The following is a 19,802-nucleotide window of genomic DNA, read 5'->3' as shown; positions in this document are numbered from 1 at the left end:
CTGTCCTCACATCTGCATTACAGCAGACACCCACTTTTTTGTTTTGATTCATTAAAATAAAAACGGAAAGAATTCATTTGCGTATTCCCTGAAGCTTGTTTTGTTGAAGATTGCATTGCCATAAGTTTGGCTAGCGAAAGCGTAATTTGTTGATGGATGAAATGTCATTTGGCCTTTCTAAACCAGAAAAGTGTAACCTAAGGTGCAGCGCTTTTCTATGCTACATGTGTTTTTGTAGTATTGACACTGCATTGTTTTATATAGCTGTATTTGTTATATACTTTGTGTCTTTCACAGCTGTAGCGCTCTGACACCACTTAACGTGCCTCAACAACCCTGTTTTGACACTGCATCTTGCAAACAAGTTAGGTTTTAGCAAAACATTTTGCGCCTGAGAGCATTTTTTTATCAGAATAAAAAATTGCTTATACATACCTTGTTTGAGAATTTCAGACACAGTTAAAAAGTAGACTACTAAAATTGTCTTCAAGTTCATTCGAAATGTCATTGATATCCGAGACATTGCCTGGAGAGCACTGCAGTGTTATAGGACTCACCTGTGCAAATACTAGCCAGCCCAAAATAAATACAAAATTAAGCTGCCACAACAGCTTTTCTCACTCTATGTGTACTTCAGCCTCAGATAATTTTTTTGCATATGAATCACTGACTAACTCAATGGCGATTTTTCGTTGCGTACCTCTACACCTTGAAGGACATGTGCTTAGGCCGTCGTTTCACTTATTGAGGGCATGGCGGTTTACTCAACCGGTAAGTTTAGTCGTGAATTTTCGTGAATGTATGCGTACATGCAAAATGTAACAAACTTTGGCGTTAAAATCACCAACTCTCCTTTCTCTACCAGCTGCGCCAATGTTAAAAGAATAAAAGTGTGAGCAGCAGTATGTGTAAAGAGCAGCAGCTCATTATCGTGGGTGGTAAAGTCTGAGAGTATTAAAAAGACTGTGTTGATTTTTCAGGATACTTTAGCTACTCATGCAGACATTCTTTTGTGTTTTGATAGCACTCTCTCTTACAGCCTATTTTCGACATTCAGACGATCTCTCACGCCAAGAGCTCTTGCCCACAAATTTGTGTAGTAGTATATCCCCCCTTGCTGACTTGTCGGTTCTTAAAGGAACATCTGTGTACACAATTCAATAATGGCACTGAAAGAGTAGGGAAGCCACACACAAGTAAATCAGCACTGCGACAAAACATCATCCACTTTTTCATGACGTTTCAAATGGATCGAAGTATAAGCGAAGTGCTTTTATCATACTGCCAATTTCTGCATCACAATCTTTCGTTAGAACGAGTGGCATACGTGACAGCACCATTGTGAACCTCATTACTGTGAACCTAATGTTAGTTATACAAAGTGTTTCAAGAAATGTGCCGAAAATTCTGAAATGTTGGGAAAACGCTTCGTTTGCTCACTGTCTTCAGAATTGCCTGTTTTGTACCTGCAGGCATCTTATTATTGTCAGAAAGCATTTGACACACTAAATAAAAAGGTAAATTATATCAGTTTTTAATATGTGAAGGTAGGTGGTTTAGTAAATGGGGTAAATTCCACTATTTTTATGGAAAGGGCCTATTCCAGCTTCGACTTATAGAACAAGTAGTGTGTAGTATATTTTTTTGCCGTAATAACATCCAGCCAAGTTCTCTGGTTTTCAATGGTAGAATTAGGTTCAATTTTACAAGGGCACAATAATTAATTCTGGCTGATTTTTTCTGTATCTCAAAGATGGTATGTGTTCTTTAATATAAAACCTGCTTTCTCCCTTTTGATGCGGCTACAGTATTTCACCTGATAAAAGTTTGCATTCGTTTATTTTCAATTACAGTACTTCCAATCTCAGTACAGTCTCTAAAATCTTGTGATGCTTGCCGCTATAGCACAAGCAATTGGAAACGCGGCCAGCAAGTATCGCAATATCTCGATTGGTGAGAATTCGCGGCTCATTTCTCGAAACACCCGGTGTAAATAGAGTGCAATCAGAGCTGAAATTTAGTATCTTCTGTAACGTACGCTAAATCACCATTTTGTAAGGTACATTAAGTTTGATAAGTATAAGGCTACAGCGTAATTTATATATTATCAACACTATTAAGAAAAACAATGCAAGTGATATCTGTATCAGTTACAATTTGTTTTATGTATGTATCAGCTACAATTCATCCTAAGTTATCTCTTTGAAATTCTAGGGTTATCACGATTTTGTTCACAAATAGTAAGTTACCAAGGTAAGAGCCCTTGGGTGGGGGATGGTCAAGCCGAAATAAATGAACAAACGGGCGTGGTGATCAAACTATAAAAAAGAAGAAAAAGCTTTTGTGATAATAATAAATTCTCATACACAATTACGCAGCATCCCTGTAGAACTTGCGTCAATATGCAATCGTCGGCCATGGGCAACTCACCAGGGACGTAGACGATGTGCTGCAAATTTCGCGTACACGAATAACTGACTTATTTCATAACGGATTGGTAAGAAGCCAAGCGCATCATAAAAGTGCCCGAAACCACTTTCGACAGCATACCCTATATGAAGCACCAAAGCGTCGGTTCATTGGTCGGTGAGTCCGCCGTACTGCAGGACAGTTCTTTTTATGCGGACCTTCATTCTCTTCCTCTTGCTTATAAAGCGCGCACCCTGGCAATAGCGACGCTATCTTCTTTACGCTTGGCCACTCTGCGGCACTGCATGATGATCGAGCTGCAGTATTGTTTCTGGTGGACGAAATTTACTACACCTTGGTGGGAGATCCCAGACGTGCTGCAACATGAGTTGGAGATCACTCGGAAGTCCCTCGGGGGCGACACGGGGTGTGGTTTAATGAACGTCGCCACCTCGTGGACACCTATGCCACCTGAGAGTGGCCATACGGTCTTAATGCGTGTGTACACGTCGAGTCAGAAAAAAAAACACATGCGGAAAAAGAGTGCATATTAGCTAAGAAAGTGTGAGACGTTATCATGATGCTAAGTGCGTGCACCTTGCTAGCTGTCCTTGCTCTCTATTGATCTGCGACTACTGTGGTGAGAGACGATGTTTGGTGGCTCAATAGCACCTCTGTATGCGTTAGTGCAACCATTGCTCGAGCCTACTCCGATGTTGTAGGATATTCAGTCGAAACGTCATTGCTTTGGCCCAGCTGGTCACTGTCCGTTGTGATCTGGACAGATTCGTTGTGATCCGCGAGGTCGTTCAGCAGATGATACGCTGGCAGTCAGAATGGCACACTTATCATTGTCGGAAAGTTTGCATGTCATGTCAATGAGGGCAATGTTTGCTTTATGTGTCTGGTGCTCATCGACGAAGCTCACACTTTTGGCCAAGGAATGCCGCAATGTCAACAGAAGTGGTGATGACTACTGCAAGAGGGTCTCCCTGCTACCCATGGTCAGTTCTGGTTGTGGTGGCTGAAGGTCTATTTGGTTATCAAAGTCAACTCAGATTTCCGATGTCTGGTGCGGTACTAGAACAGGGGTTTGGAGCTTCATGTCTGTGTTCGAAGACAAGCTGCGGGAGGGCGACTTCGGGAGCTCCGACTTGGTGGTCCCTGCAAAGTTAGTAAGGCGCTGAATTTCTAGGCGCTGAAGATTCTAGGCGCTGAATTAGATATTGGTACAACGGTGAGTAACTTGCCACCTGTATCTGTGTTCCACGTGGCTCGTTTCACTAAAAAGTCATCAATGGTATTGCAGGGTACACCTGCACAGTCTAGATGATTTCCTCTGTCGGCGTCGTTGGAGCAAATCCCTTCGTGAGGTCTCTCTTCGGTAGTAATCTCTGGCCAGGATTGACTTGTATCTGCTACTTGCGAATAGTCTGCAGCTCAAGTGGGGAACTGGAGTGCACAGCTGCAGTCTCGAGCTGGAATCATTCTTTAGCTCCGTCCTCAGTACCGGTCAGGCTGGTCATGGCGGTGGCAGGGATGTAGAAGGCCGTCCAGTCAGAATCAGCAATGAGCTTGCAGCTCCATTTCAACCAGAATTGCTGCCGCACGCCTTCGTACATAATGACGCCTGGGCAGCATTTTGAACGCGGTCTATGGATACGCAATCCTTCGGTGTCGTGTATGCCTTGCGAGCTCCGGAAGCGTTGGGGGTGTCCGGCCAATCTTCCGCATTGTCCTCTAAGCCGCGGAATGGTGGTCGCTCAAATGCAGCCGGTGATGGTGTTACAGCCACTGAAAGTCCGGAGGCGATTGTCCCATTACGCCTCTAAATGCAATTTATTCTCGTTCACTAGAAACCGTATTAACTCACTCTTTCTCTACACTTTTAAGAGCACTGTTTTAGTCACACCATCATACAAATATTTCGGTGTTCACCTTGCATCAGATTTATCTTGGACTACGCACATAGCAGCTGTCTCTTCAAAATCCTCCAAGTCTCTCTGCCATCTTCACAGAAACGTGTGCAATGCTCCTTCTAACCTACGCGCATTATCATATCTAACATATGTTCGCCCACAAGTGCAGTATGCATCATCGACATGATCACCATATCAAAATCACCTTGTGCGTGTGTTGGAAGCCGTCGTCGAGAATAGGACAGCGAGAGTCATCGCTGGTAACTACGATTATCGTTAAAGCATCACCCTAACAAAACAAGACCTTGTATTGATGTCACTGAATGAACCCCAAATCATTGACCTCCTATGTTTATTTAATACGTACATATGCAGTGATAAATTCCACTGTTTGCCACTTCATCTTCCTCTGCGCACATCTCGAAGCACTCGGAACGCTCTCAGTTTCATGCGCGTTCATGGTCAAATACAGGCATTAAACTCATGAGTCATCACCATTACCTCAAGCCATAGCACAATGGAACGACTTTCCAGATTGCATTTTGCCAGTCTCTAACCTTGAAACTTTTTGTGAAAACCTAACCTCATTGTGTTTCGCTGTTGTATTTTGTGTTTTTATGGCGTATGGGCTATCTGACACCGGAGTACATGGAAATCACCTTCTGATATCTAACGCTGGTTCTGTGTTTTTGTGTGCGTGTGTACTCGGTTTACGAGGCTAGTTATTCTCATGTACTCGCAGACTGTACAGAATTTAACGAGTTCCCGTGACTTCAGTGTCCCCTAATTTTGTGCCTCTCGCATGACTTCCAGTTGTCATATGTAATCATTTTTTGCTAAATTATGCAGGAAGCAATCAGCTGAAGCCTTGCATCATCAAGGAAGCTGATGAATGGTCTTTCAAGAATAGTGAACAGGTGTTCTCGGTGGCCACACTTGCTTCGTTTGTCGTGCATCATTTTGCAGCATTATGACCTTTATTTTGAAGCACTGTGCTTCAAATTTGAGTGCTGTTGATTTCATGTGCTTTGTCGTCATATGTTTTATTTTTGGTAGATTTTTCATAATGGTTTGTTCTTGTTTACATTTCCCAAATGCTAGATAATCAATCTAAATAGGCAGCCTAATTTGAATAAATTAAAGAATAAGAGCTCAAGTGTTTTTTTAACTCATCTACTAGACCTTTGTGGAAAAAATACACAGTAACTCTGCAGTAGAATTGAGAATTAATTCATCAAACCAACGTGTGACACGATCAGCATAGAATAAATAAACAGCGGGCAAACACTCTCAAACAAATACTGATACATCTCACTCAAATTCCGTTCGGACGAAGTAAGGACATTCGTAAAATACTCCGGAGGTGCTCCGTAAAAGCTCCGGATAGCCGGAGTAAAAAACCCGCGAAAAAAGCTCTAGACGTTTCACGTAACCATTCCGGCAAACCGGAGCGAAAGGCCACTTAAAAATGCTCCGGCGGCGCCACGCAATTGCTCCGACTGGCCGGAGTAAAATATCAGCAAAAAATCTTCCAGATTCCACGCAATTACTCCTGTCAGCCGGAGTAAACACTTAGCTCTGGAGGTCTGGAGCAAAAATTACTCGGAATAGAGGGGTTGCTAGAGGACAACCGTTTTACACTGACCTCAGAGTAATTTCTTTTACATGGTACTGCTTCAATTTGATTTGTTCTGGTGTGTTTGCGCAAAGTGCTCCTTATTAAAGTAGCGTATTTTGAGTAAAACAAGTGCAAGTCACCAGCTATACTGAAGACAGCACTGTCTTGAATTTGTGGGGTTGCATGGACAGATATTTTCGGGCGAATTACTCTGGCATGACTCTAGCGTTTAGCTCATAGCGTAACACCGTCATGCAATCGAAACGCTAAGCCAGCGTACTACATTTGATTAACCTTTGAACGACGCTCTCTACGGTACCAATAGAAAGTTCAAACTCGTAGTCATTAACATTTCAAGGCTTCAATCAAATCTCGCGCACCTGTTTGTAAAGCACGTAAAGAACAGTTGGGATCACGGACCTTAAAACAATGAAATCGGACTGTCGTCTTATTCGTTATAAGTAATTCGGTATATTTTGCGGAATCACCTTAATGAACAAATCTTTTCATGAGTGAGATTTGATTTCACTTTAACCCACAACATATCAGAAAAAAGAACGGGTCTGTAAGATGACATCTTTAAACGTTTTTGCTATACGCACCAATTTGCGCGCCACCATGTTGTGGTGCGCAAATTGAAGCTGAATGGAGCGTGTTGTATTACACGTTGTGAATCACAAAGTTATGAGCCCTCTTGTAAGTGGGCTTCAAGAAGTGGCCCGTTTACCCAGCGAAAGCTGAAATTTGCAGCCCCAGCGTTTAGCAGTGGGTTTAGCCCGACGCTGCACTGAAGCCTTTAAGAATTAGGAGGTAAATACTTGCGCGTTACTATTCGAGGAGCTAGAGGGTGTTAAATGGGATATAATAGGGCTCAGTGAGGTTAGGAGGACAGATGAGGCCTATATGGTGCTACATAATGGGTACGTCTTTTGCTATCGGGGCTTGGCTGACAGAAGAGAACTGGGAGTGGGGTTCCTAATTCACAGAAACCTAGCTGGCAACATAGAGGAATACTATAGCATTATTGAAAGAGTGGTAGGTATTGTAATTAAACTGAATAATAGATACAAGATGAAGGTAGTTCAGGCTTACGCGCCTACATCCAGCCATGATGACGCTTCAGTTGAAAGCTTCTATGAAGACGTGGAATCGGCAATGAGTAAGGTAAAAACACAGTATACTATAGTGATGAGCGACTTTAATGCAAAGGTAGGGAAGAAGCAGGCTGGAGACCAGGCAGTAGGAGATTATGGCATCGGCACTAGAAACGCCAGAGGAGAGCTACTAGTAAAATTCCCAGAACGCAATAATTTTCGGATTTTGAATACTTTCTACTGAAAACGAGAAAACCGCAAGTGGACATGGAGGAGCCCTAATGGCGAAAATAAGAACGAAATAGACTTTATAATGACTGCACACCCAGGAATCGTGCAGGATGTGGAAGTGGTTGGCAAGGTACGATGCAGTGACCATAGAATGGTACGGTCTCGAATTCGCCTAGACTTGAAGAAGGAACGACAGAAACTGATACTGAAGAAGCCAATCAATGAGCTATCACTGAGAGGGAAAGTACAGAAATTCAGAGTGTCGCTGCAGAACAGGTACTGGGCTCTTAGTGAGGAAACCAACCTTAGCGTAGATACAATGAATGATAATCTAACGAGTATCATTACGGAGTGTGCAGTGGAAGTTGGAGGCAGGGTAGTTAGACAGGACACTGGCAAGCTTTCCCAGGAAGTGAAGAACCGAATTAAGAAGCGTCAAGGCATGAAAGTGTCAAATACAACAGACAAAATAGAACTGGAAGAGCTTTCAAAGTTGATTAATAGGCGTAAAGTATGCGATGTAAGAAAGTATAACATGGAGAGAATTGAACACGCTCTGAAAAACGGAGGAAGCGTCAAAGCAGTGAAGAGAAAACTTGGGATAGGCAAAAGTCAGATGTATGCACTAAGGGAAAAAGAAGGCAAAATAACTACCAATATGAATAGGATAGTCAAAATAGCGGAGGAGTTTTACAGAGATCTGTACAGTAGCCGAGACAACCACGACCTTAATACTATGAGAACTAGCAGTAACCCAGATGACACCCCACCAGTAATGATAGAAGAAGACAGAAAAGCTTTGGAGAGCATGCAAAGAGGCAAAGCTGCTGGTGAGGATCAGGTAACATCAGATCTGCTGAAAGATGGAGGAGAGATTGTGTTAGAAAAACTAGCCACCCTGTTTACGAGGTGTCTCCTGACGGGAAGGGTACCAGAGGCTTGGAAGAACGCTAACATAATCTCAATACATAAGAAAGGAGATGACAAGGACTTGAAGAATTACAGGCCGATCAGCTTGCTCTCTGTAGTATACAAGCTATTTACAGAGGTAATTGCTAACAGAGTAAAGAAAACATTAGAATTCAATCAACCAAAAGAACAAGCAGGATTTCGAACAGGCTACTCAACAATGGACCACATTCATACTATCAATCAGGTAATAGAGAAATGCTCAGAGTATAACCAACCACTATACTGTCACGGACGGCTATTTTCGGCGACACCGCGTCACGGCAATTAACGGGCGCCGTACTCCCCGACTGACCGTGAGAAACGGCGGCACATGAAAGGGAACCGATAAGTGCAAAATGGGGTGCTCTCCTTAGAACGTCGCCGCCGACGGTTAATCCTTTTGTAACTGGGGCGGCGTCTTCAAGGTCGTAGAAGGCCGCGGTATACCCCGTACAAGGATTAGACTACAAGACGCCCGGCTGAGAGCTAAGTGGTTGACCGTTCCCACGGAGAAAAGCGTGGGAAACGCTCTGGTGGCCAAGCCGTATGACAACAACCCGACAGGTTGTCACTCTCGCTAGTTGCGGGCCCTCTCCCTATTAAAAAGGGGTGGGGTCAAAATATTTTTGGGGCGGAGTTTGCCCTCAATTAAACGCGCATGATTGGACCCAGGTAGAGGTTTCTTGTCCCCAAGGAAAAGAGCGAGGAGACACGAGGGGGATTTAAGCGCAGGATTTTGCCCTGCTAGGCAGACTAGTCGCTGACCAAGATGGTGTAGAAACAGATCAACAAGCATCTCTTCTAGAAGTTTTTAGTGTGGCTCTGTATCGGCTGGCCACCTAAACTTAGCCGTTCGTCTAGCTGTGACGCGATATTAACGTCTGCAACGTAGACATCGGGACTTCGCTTCGAGTTAGCTCAACCTGCTCGAAGTCACCTGCAAGCACTAGCCTCCCGGAGCCACCAGCGTTGCAACACCGCCGACATCGCAGTCGTGCCAGAACTCTCTTCGACTTCTCGCATCCGATCGTCGGGGACACAACGCTGCCGGTCATCACACGTATGCCTCCACCTGTTTATATCTTCGAACTTTCTCTTCTGTAGTTCTGTTGTGTTAGTTTGTGTAGTTTGTAATAGTTCTCTCTCGTAAGCTGATTTATTGTTCCTGTTATATATTTCTTTATTTGTATCAAGTGTCGATGTATTTTGTTAGTTGTATTGAAGTGTTGTATTAGATCCCGTGTTGCTGCAATATCACTACAGTAAAGTTTGTTTTGTTTTCCCACGTCTCTGATCTCTTCACTGTCTCTGCTTGCGTACGGAACGAACCAACCTGCTGTCATTCCCGTCGCCGACTTCGCGCTGGCGACGCTAGAGTGGCAGCTTGTAATATATACATAGCCTTCATAGATTACGAGAAGGAGTTTGATTCAGTAGAAATATGAGCCGTCATGCAGACACTGCGGAATCAGGGCGTAGATGAAGTATATATAAACATTCTGGAAGAAATATACAGGGGATCAACTGCTACCATAGTGCTTCATAAAGAAAGCAACAGAATACCAATCAAGAAGGGTGTAAGGCAGGGGGACACAATCTCCCCAATGCTATTTACCGCGTGCTCACAGGAGGTTTTCAGAAGCCTAGATTGGGAACAGTTAGGGATAAGAGTTAATGGAGAATACCTTAGTAACCTGCGCTTCGCCGATGACATTGCATTGCTGAGTAACTCAGGGGACGAATTGCAACTCATGATTACGGAGTTAGACAAGGAGAGCAGAAAGCTGGGTCTTAAATTTAATCTGCAAAAAACGAAAGTAATGTACAACAACCTCGGAAAGGAGCAGCGCTTCGAGATAGGTAATAGTGCACTTGAAGTTGTAAAAGACTATGTCTACTTAGGGCAGGTAATAACCGCAGAGCCTAACCACGAGATTGAAGTAACTAGAAGGATAAGAATGGGGTAGAGTACATTCGGCAAGCACTCTCAAATTATGACAGGTAGATTGCCACTATCCCTCAAGAGGAAGGTATATAACAGCTGTATCTTGCCGGTACTTAGCTACGGAGCAGAAACCTGGAGACTTACAAAGAGGGTTCAGCTTAAATTGAGGACGACGCAGTGATCAATGGAAAGAAAAATGGTAGGTGTAACCTAAAGTGACAAAACGAGAGCAGAGTGGATTAGGGGACAAACGGGGGTTAAGGATAACATAGTTGAAATAAAGAAGAGGAAATGGACATGGGCCGGGCATGTAGCGCGTAGACAGGATAACCGCTGGTCATTAAGGGTAACTAACTGGATTCCCAGAGAAGGGAAGCGGGTTAGGGGGAGAAAGAAGGTTAGGTGGGCAGACGAGATTAAGAAGTTTGCGGGTATAAACTGGCAGCAGCAAGCACAGGACCGGGTTAACTGGCGGAACATGGGAGAGGCCTTTGTCCTGCAGTGGACGTAGTCAAGCTGATGATGATGATGATGATGATGATGATGACTTGCGCTTCCTAATGAGGTTATACACACGTGTGTCTTGGGTTTACAACAGCGCTTATTTTTACAAGTCCCACGTCGTGCTTCGCTTCATCCTTGTCATGCAGGAGGGCAACGGAGGGTTAAATGTGTTTCGCAATGCGTTAATCACAGCGGCTGGTCTACCCGCTGTAGAAGGCAAAACTGATGTACGTACAGTTTCCAAGTATAGTACTAAAAGCATTCCTCAAAGGAAATAGCAGAAGCGGAACTTCTCTCTCTCGGCAACGTCGTGGCCGGTGCTTCCACAGCTAATTTCCGAGCCAGTCTCTGAAAAGAACGCTTCTCGCAAAGCGTCAGAAGCAGCTTCTACTAAGGCCCCGCCTACAGTGGAAAAGATTGCAAACAAATCGGGCTCTGTCGAAGAAGATGCCCAGCTCATCAACCTACTTAAGATGCTGATCAACCTCATTAGATCGCTGATTGCCGGTCGCCAGACACCAGCAGCACTAGCCGCAGAACTGCTTTTGAAGGCGCTCGTCCCAGTTCTCGATGAACTTCACTAAAACAGTATGAACAGTCGAAAGCCCCACCTCTTCGTGCTGCAGTGGAATGTCCGATATTACCTTAATACACGTTTTTCATGTGACTATTTTTTTGTTGCGTGTGCGCAATTACCCCCCCCCCTTCCTTTTTTTAACTTTCCTCTTATCTCTCCTTCTTTGTTACATTATTTTCTCTATGTCTCCCCTTTCCGAAGAAGCAGGCTGGCTTTGTGCCGCTATTGGTGGCAGCTGTCAGCTTGTTTCCTCCCTATTTCCTCTGTCTTCAAATCTCTATGTACTCACACCAAATAAATAAATAAAATAAATTTTTGAATGACAGATGGTTAGAGACGTCGAAGCGGAAGCCGAAGTGCCACGGGAGAAAGTCCCGCCGAAATTGGTCGTTCGTCCCGGCAAACACGCTCCCGCAATCGTCACTTTGGAGCTATCATGCCTGCAACGGCGCTTATTCCGCGCGGAGTTGTTGCAAACGTTTGACATCGCAAGTTGGATGGAGGTTTCCAGGATCCATTCACCACCGGCGCTGGCCTTCCCATTCACGATTTAGTGCGGCTCACAAGGCTGCCGGTTGATCAGTACGCAAATCCTGACGGCACTCAGTCTGCCGGACCGGTTTACGTGCCAGGACTGTACTTTCGCGCCGGCGAATGTGAGCTATTTCACGTTTCTACTTCCGGCGCTCTTCTATAGTTGTCCATAGCTCACCCAATGTGGAAGGTTTCCGTAGAAATTGATGCGCGCATGCTCGAAACGTTGGACTCGACGGTAGGAAGGACGTCACTCACAACGCAGCCAATGGCGCACGTGCTTGGGTATGACGTTGAGAACTGCGTAACTAGTAGCACAGCGAATGAAGACCACTCGTGACACAGATACCGAACTGTTTTTAATTTCGCCCAGCCATATACAATTTTCGTTGTAGAAACATGTTGCTGGACCTTTGGTGGCTGCTATATTATACACTGCAGTATGGTATTACACGGGCTGCGTGCAGTTCACATTCTGTCATACATGTTCTGATGAATGCCACCAAGTTTTTTTCTTTCTGTGTTTTAGTGTTTTATCATGTGAGTCCTATCACTTGTCGGTACTAAATTGCGCAAATTGCACCAGATTCATAGAGAAGAATACTTACATGAAAAGTGGACACTCCCGTAAGCCCCTGCGAACAAGCCATGTTCCTTGCAGCGCCACGAGTGGTTGGTCAGACCAAATAATGTCTTCCGCATAAATAAAATAAGTTTTTTTTATTCCGACGCTGGTATTTGAACGCGTACCCTCATGCATGAAAGCGAGTGTCTTTACCACTAGGCTATACACACCCATGCTTCCACAAAGGGAATACATGTACAGCTAATCTAAACCCCAATAATGTGCCTCTGTGCGCAAAATAAATGCAGAAATACAATACTTTTAGCCATACCTTATCTTCTTTTGTTGTAAAGCATTAAAGTCCTTAGCGAGACAGGATGTGGAGCAGATATGGAAAATTGCACAAATTAATGAAATTTCTGCTTTGCGGAAAATTGACGCCAAACTTAGGTATTTTTAGATGCGGAGCATTTAATACTTTAGGTTTGTAGTTGTCACAGAACGAGCGCTAAACAAGAGCGCGCCGCCAAATCCTTGCGACAACGGGCGGCAGAAACGCCGCGAGGTAAAAAGAAAAAAAAAGAAAGCAAACATCCAGGGCTCCCGGGCGCGCGCTCTCCCCGCAGAAGCAGGGCTTCGCAGACGATCCTCCTCACCCCACATCGGCGGCCCAGCAAGACCGCGATTTTTCTCGAACGAAGGAGGCGGGGTCAGACCAAGTGAATCATCCTCGGGAGAGGGCAGTCGAACCGTCTCGTGCCTCTCCCCAGCCTTCGCTGCGTATCGCGCCGACGAAATGACGAGAAACATCTGGAAAGTCGCGCGCAAGGTATTTAACCGAGCAGCCGAGACGAGAAACCAGGAGGTGACGGAAGTTAGCGCCGGAGCGCGTATTAATTCCGCCGTGTAGTCGGCGAAGGTTCTGCCCGTAGTGACAGAACAGGAGGAGACGGAAGTGAGCGCCAGAGTGCGTAGAGAGTCCGCCGTGTAGTCGGCGAAGTTTTTGGTCCGTAGGGACGGCTCGAGCTACAGGCAAGAGCGTGGGTTTACCGCTATCGAGCGAAGACGCGGGCAACAGCTGCGTGTGTGAAGCCGACGGATTTCCGGCGAAGAAGTTGAAGTTTGAAGAGTGGCCAATTGAAGACGGGAGTTTTCCTGGAAGAGAAACTCCGGCGAGGTTTCCTGGAAGAGAAACTTCGAGAGCTACGGAACGACAACAACGCTGGACTTTGAGTGAGTGATTCTCGGAAGAGTATCATTCAGACTTTTGTTCCAAGGACTTTGGACTGAATAGGTTTTCTATCTCTTTAGTCCTTAAGTGTCTTGGTTGTTCAATGCATGTGACTGCATTGTAGTGCGTATTGTTGTCTGTGTCCGTTGTTTTGAGTGTGGCTGATTGTATTGTGTAGTACGTTGATTGATTGGTTTGATTGGTGACATATTGTATGCAACTATTGTGGAGTGTGCATTTTTGTGTATTATTTTCGATCTGCCATTATTGAGAATATAATTTGTTTGTTTATCAACTCTCGGCTCTGACTTGTTCTTTGGGCCACAGCCGGCGTCCGCTGGCGCACCAAGAAGGACCACTTCTAAATTGTCCACGCTTTCGTGGTGCGGTTCGGGGGGCCGATACTTCGGCTCTTGGAATTAGCCCGGCGATCGCCTCCCTAATAAACGGGACATGTGTGACAATTAATCTGGCGTCCGCGATACAGAACCTTTTGGTGCACAGTGTGTTCAAAGTAGTGAGAAAGAGCCTCGAGTTGTTGATACTGCTATCGGAACGATTTTGTGTGTTGTTCAGTGTTCTCGTTAACGAGTGCAGGGGAGTGTTCCGATAGACTGATTTAGGCAGATACTTTTTGCACGCGGCAAGGTTGTATTTGCGAGTTGCGAGACACAATGGATCTCGAAAAGTTAGTTGCGCTTGGTGAGAAGATGGGTCTTTCCGGCGCCGAACTACGGAAATGGGTAAGCCAGAAGGAGAAAGAGGCGGTGGAGAGAGAGAGGTTGGCGGCAGAGAGGGCCAAGGAAGAAAAGGCAGCTGAGTTGGAGAGAGAAAAGCTGGCCGCTGAAAGGGCGAGAGAAGAAAGAGAAGCAAAGGAGCGACAGCTGAAAGAAGAAAGAGAGGCAAAAGAGCGACAGCTGAAGGAAGAACGAGAGCAGCAATTGAAGTTGGAGCTGGAGCGAGAAAAGTTGGCAGCCGAAAGGGCGAGAGAAGAAAGAGAGGCAAAAGAGCGCCAGCTGAAAGAAGAAAGAGAGGAAAGGGAGCGGCAGCGGCAGCACGAGATGGAACTCGAGCGGCTCCGTTTGCAACAGCGAAGTGAAACTCCCGTCCAAGCTAGAGTTGAAAGCAGCGAACGGGAAGATCACGGCTTCCGCTTGAACCCAAGCAAGCTGCTCGTAGCGTTTGATGAAAGGAAGGACGACCTAGACGCGTACCTCCACAGATTTGAGACGATTGCGAGGAGCCAGAATTGGCCGGAACAGCAATGGGCAACTGCTTTGAGTACCTGCTTGAGTGGTGAAGCGCTCAGTGTGTACGGTAGGCTGACGCCGACCGATGCAGCCAACTACGCAAAGGTGAAAGCGGCTTTGTTGAAGCGATTTAGATTCACTGTGGAAGGATTCCGGGACAGGTTTCGGACAGGAAAGCCAGCTGATGGTGAAACGGCTACGCAGTATGCCGCCCGACTTTGCCATTATTTCGACAGATGGATTAAACTTTCAGGGACAGCACAGGAGTACGATGAGCTTAGAGAGCTGCTAATTAAAGAACAATTTCTTACTAGTTGCCACCCAAGCCTGTCGCTGTATTTGAAAGAGAGGAAGGCGGGGTCATTTGAAGGAATGCTTGAATTGGCTGATCAATTCTTAGAAGCGCAAGGAGGAACTAATTTGGCCAAGGTCAAGAAGGATTGTCCCGATGATTCGAAGAAATTGGCTCCCGAAGAAAAGAAGCGTGCACCAGAGAGCATTCCACGATGTTTTCTGTGCAACCGAGTGGGTCATCGCGCGAAAAACTGTCGAACGATCTTTACGAGCCCTCCGGCAGTAAAATGTTTTAAGTGTGGTCAGACTGGGCACAAAGCAGACGCTTGTCGGAACGGAGTGAGTCAAACTCACCAGGTATCTTGTGTGCAAGCGGCACCGAAATCTGATAATAATGCCGTCACTGATGGATTCGTAGAGTTGAAGAATGGGGAGCAAATTCCTATTGTGGGGGCTGTAATGTCAAAACAGCCAACCGGTGTTACGAAGGGAATGCCAACGCTTCCTGGAAAGATTGCAGGCAAGAAGATTACGGTTCTAAGAGACACCGGTAGCTCCACGGTTATCGTGAGGAGAAATTTGGTACGGGAAAGAGAGTTGACAGGCAGAACGAGACCGGTTTGCCTAATTGACCGTACGGTCCGGATGCTTCCCGAAGCAGAAATTGAAGTTGAAACCCCGTACTTCAGCGGGAAGGTTACTGCTTTATGCATGACGACCCCCCTGTATGACCTTGTCATCGGAAACATCGACGGGGCGCGAGGGCCAAGTGATCCAGAATGTTTGGGAGAAGACCCGAAGATAGAGCCCTCGCCAACACAGCGGCCGTTAGATACAGTGGAGGAGCATCCCGTGACGGATCTCACTAGAGCCCAAGGTGAAGCTGCGGCGCAAGAGACAGCGAAGGAGAAGACGATCGTGTCGAATAAGTTCACGGGCCGAGCAACCGGACTTACGTCGGCACGACCTCAACCGACCGACAGTGTAAAGGAGACGGAGTTGACCAGCCGGGCAAAATGTAGAGGCATGATCAAGCGGGTAAATAAACAGACAGGACCCGTCGAATGTAATGACGCATTAACGGTGTCGGAAGAGACAACGATGGCTGAGACGACGCCTCAGATATCGTCGTTGGAAAAGGCTCGCCGAAAAAGAACGTGGAAGCACAAGAAGAGATCGAGCGAGCACCGCAAAAAGGGGCGCAAGCGCTGTTCGAAGTATTCAGGATAAGTGCTGAAGTCGAATCAGAATGTGTTGGGCAGTGCTGAGTGACATATGTTGTGTTAATGTTCTGGTTGTCCTGTGTCACAAGTGTCGAAGTGTTGTGCTGTGATGTGATGTATAGTATTGGACCATTGTTGTAATGCGAGAACTTTGTACATCTGTATTATTGGGAATTTGTGGTGTAGTGTTGTACTCATGTGCCTGTGGTTATATTTCATGTGTTGTGGAATTGAACTACAATGTAAGATTGTATTGCGTGATATATTGTGAATGTGAAGTGTCATGAGCGACGGATTGTGTTACAGTCTGTGAGAATGTGTGGTGACTGTTCGCGCTCGTTTGCGTGGTTTTGAATATTATGAGATAATATTCTTAAAGTGGGGGGCAGTGTCACAGAACGACCGCTAAACAAGAGCGCGCCGCCAAATCCTTGCGACAACGGGCGGCAGAAACGCCGCGAGGTAAAAAGAAAAAAAAAGAAAGCAAACATCCAGGGCTCCCGGGCGCGCGCTCTCCCCGCAGAAGCACGGCTTCGCAGACGATCCTCCTCACCCCACATCGGCGGCCCAGCAAGACCGCGATTTTTCTCGAACGAAGGAGGCGGGGTCAGACCAAGTGAATCATCCTCGGGAGAGGGCAGTCGAACCGTCTCGTGCCTCTCCCCAGCCTTCGCTGCGTATCGCGCCGACGAAATGACGAGAAACATCTGGAAAGTCGCGCGCAAGGTATTTAACCGAGCAGCCGAGACGAGAAACCAGGAGGTGACGGAAGTTAGCGCCGGAGCGCGTAGGAATTCCGCCGTGTAGTCGGCGAAGGTTCTGCCCGTAGTGACAGAACAGGAGGAGACGGAAGTGAGCGCCAGAGTGCGTAGAGAGTCCGCCGTGTAGTCGGCGAAGTTTTTGGTCCGTAGGGACGGCTCGAGCTACAGGCAAGAGCGTGGGTTTACCGCTATCGAGCGAAGACGCGGGCAACAGCTGCGTGTGTGAAGCCGACGGATTTCCGGCGAAGAAGTTGAAGTTTGAAGAGTGGCCAATTGAAGACGGGAGTTTTCCTGGAAGAGAAACTCCGGCGAGGTTTCCTGGAAGAGAAACTTCGAGAGCTACGGAACGACAACAACGCTGGACTTTGAGTGAGTGATTCTCGGAAGAGTATCATTCAGACTTTTGTTCCAAGGACTTTGGACTGAATAGGTTTTCTATCTCTTTAGTCCTTAAGTGTCTTGGTTGTTCAATGCATGTGACTGCATTGTAGTGCGTATTGTTGTCTGTGTCCGTTGTTTTGAGTGTGGCTGATTGTATTGTGTAGTACGTTGATTGATTGGTTTGATTGGTGACATATTGTATGCAACTATTGTGGAGTGTGCATTTTTGTGTATTATTTTCGATCTGCCATTATTGAGAATATAATTTGTTTGTTTATCAACTCTCGGCTCTGACTTGTTCTTTGGGCCACAGCCGGCGTCCGCTGGCGCACCAAGAAGGACCACTTCTAAATTGTCCACGCTTTCGTGGTGCGGTTCGGGGGGCCGATACTTCGGCTCTTGGAATTAGCCCGGCGATCGCCTCCCTAATAAACGGGACATGTGTGACAGTAGTGCGGCGCCGTCCGCAAGCTTCCTCCTTCTTCTTCCATCATCTGTGCATCCCTTCCTCCTCTACACACCGCGCGCGCTTCACTCCTCCACCATCTGTGCACCCTTCCTCCTCTACACACCGCGTGCGCTTCTCCTCTTCACGAACATTCGCTAGCTGTATAATGTAGCGCGCATGCGACGTTAAGCTTCGAGAACATCGGCAGCTGACGCGCGCGCATGCGCCGTTGCGCTTCTCCCCCTTCTCGAACATTCGACAGCTGACAGTGCATGCGCCGTCGCGCTGTATATATACTCAAGGTCGGCGCTCGCTCGCTCAGTTGCCGCTCGTCGGTTGGTTTGTACGGCACGTCGACGTCCAAGGTCGCGGTGAAATGAATTCCAACGAATCCACAAACACAATGATCGACGTCCCTTCGACCAGCGCCGCCCTTTCGCATACGTGTGTACGTGTTCACTCATTTAACACCCCCTCCTACAACCACGTTAACCAATTTAGCCATCGACCCAAGTATGTCGCAATTTAACACCCCATTTCACAGCCACGTTAACCAATTTAGCCATCGACCCAAGTAAGTCGCACTTTAACACCCCGTTAACCAATTATATGCTCCGCATCCTCCTCAGTGTTCCCCCGAGGGAAGCTGCGGGCAATCTTTTTGTCCTTCTGCGGAGGCTATTACATGTCTATAAAACGAGTAAAAGCGAGGATGCGTGCACTATGTAGTGGTTGGTAGGCCCCTTTTTGCTGGGTTGCGAAAAGGCTCCTTTGGCCAATCTTGATTTAGTATATTTCTTCATGCCAGAGTGTGTGTGAGAATTCCTGATTATCGTGGAATCATTTGCTAGGCTTGATTGCGCAAACGCGTATATTTCAGTTGATTCTAGAATAAATGCGGCTGCCAGTGATAAGACTTGGACGTTCGATGCGCATGTTTATAGGCCACTCGCATGGCATCCGATTAGATTATCGACAACTGAAGCTCGTTCGTTGCTGTCAGTGCCAGTGTGTATTGCTGTCATGCGGTTTTGACGGAACGAGTTCAGCCATGTAAAAAAAGCCACAGATTCGCAGAAACCGCAAAGCAGTGAAGGCGATAGCGACATATTCGTAGTAAACATGCGCTTGCTAAGTAGCTAAATTTCCTGTGGCGCAGCTACTGTAGATAACCACAACAAAGCTCGTGCGTAGTTATATCGTTGATGAGAAGCGCCTACCGCTGGCATCGCATGTTGGTACTAAGGGCTATATGTTTTGTGTCGTTGCTGCTGGCAGTTCTTTATGTGTAGAGCACATCTATATGTGGACAGCCGCTCCAGGTACACATTTGGAACCGTTTTCCCTGTGTTGAGAGTGCAGCCTGTAGAAGCTCCCGCACGCTGATGGTTGCTTGACAGCACAGTAACCATGACCCCCCCCCCCTTGTTACCTCACGAGATAAGCGCGAGCACAGGACCGCACAGATCCGATATATATATATATATATATATATATATATATATATATATATATATATATATATATATAATGCAACGAGCAAGGTTGCTTAAAAACACAGGTTATTATTCGAGAAACGTTAGCCGCAACAAGCTGGTAAAGGCAGGAACCCGGCAAGCACGAGCCCCACACGGACTTCAACGTCTTTTTTCACGCTGGCACAGAGCTGGCGGCACTTTACTTCGGTACAATTACTCCCCGCGCAGAAAAGAGCCAACCTGGCGACCTAGGGAAATGACACGAAAAGGGGGTCCTAGCACGGTTTAAGGCGTGATATGTGTACTGTTTCACGCCCACGGCAGCGTTGGTCCGAAGGTGGATCAATGGGCTCAACCTAATAGTTGACAGGAGATATTTGTCGCACCAC

The sequence above is a fragment of the Rhipicephalus microplus genome, chromosome 8 (assembly GCF_043290135.1).
Source record: "Rhipicephalus microplus isolate Deutch F79 chromosome 8, USDA_Rmic, whole genome shotgun sequence".
NCBI lineage: Eukaryota > Metazoa > Arthropoda > Arachnida > Ixodida > Ixodidae > Rhipicephalus > Rhipicephalus microplus.
This window is presented reverse-complemented; position numbering follows the sequence as displayed.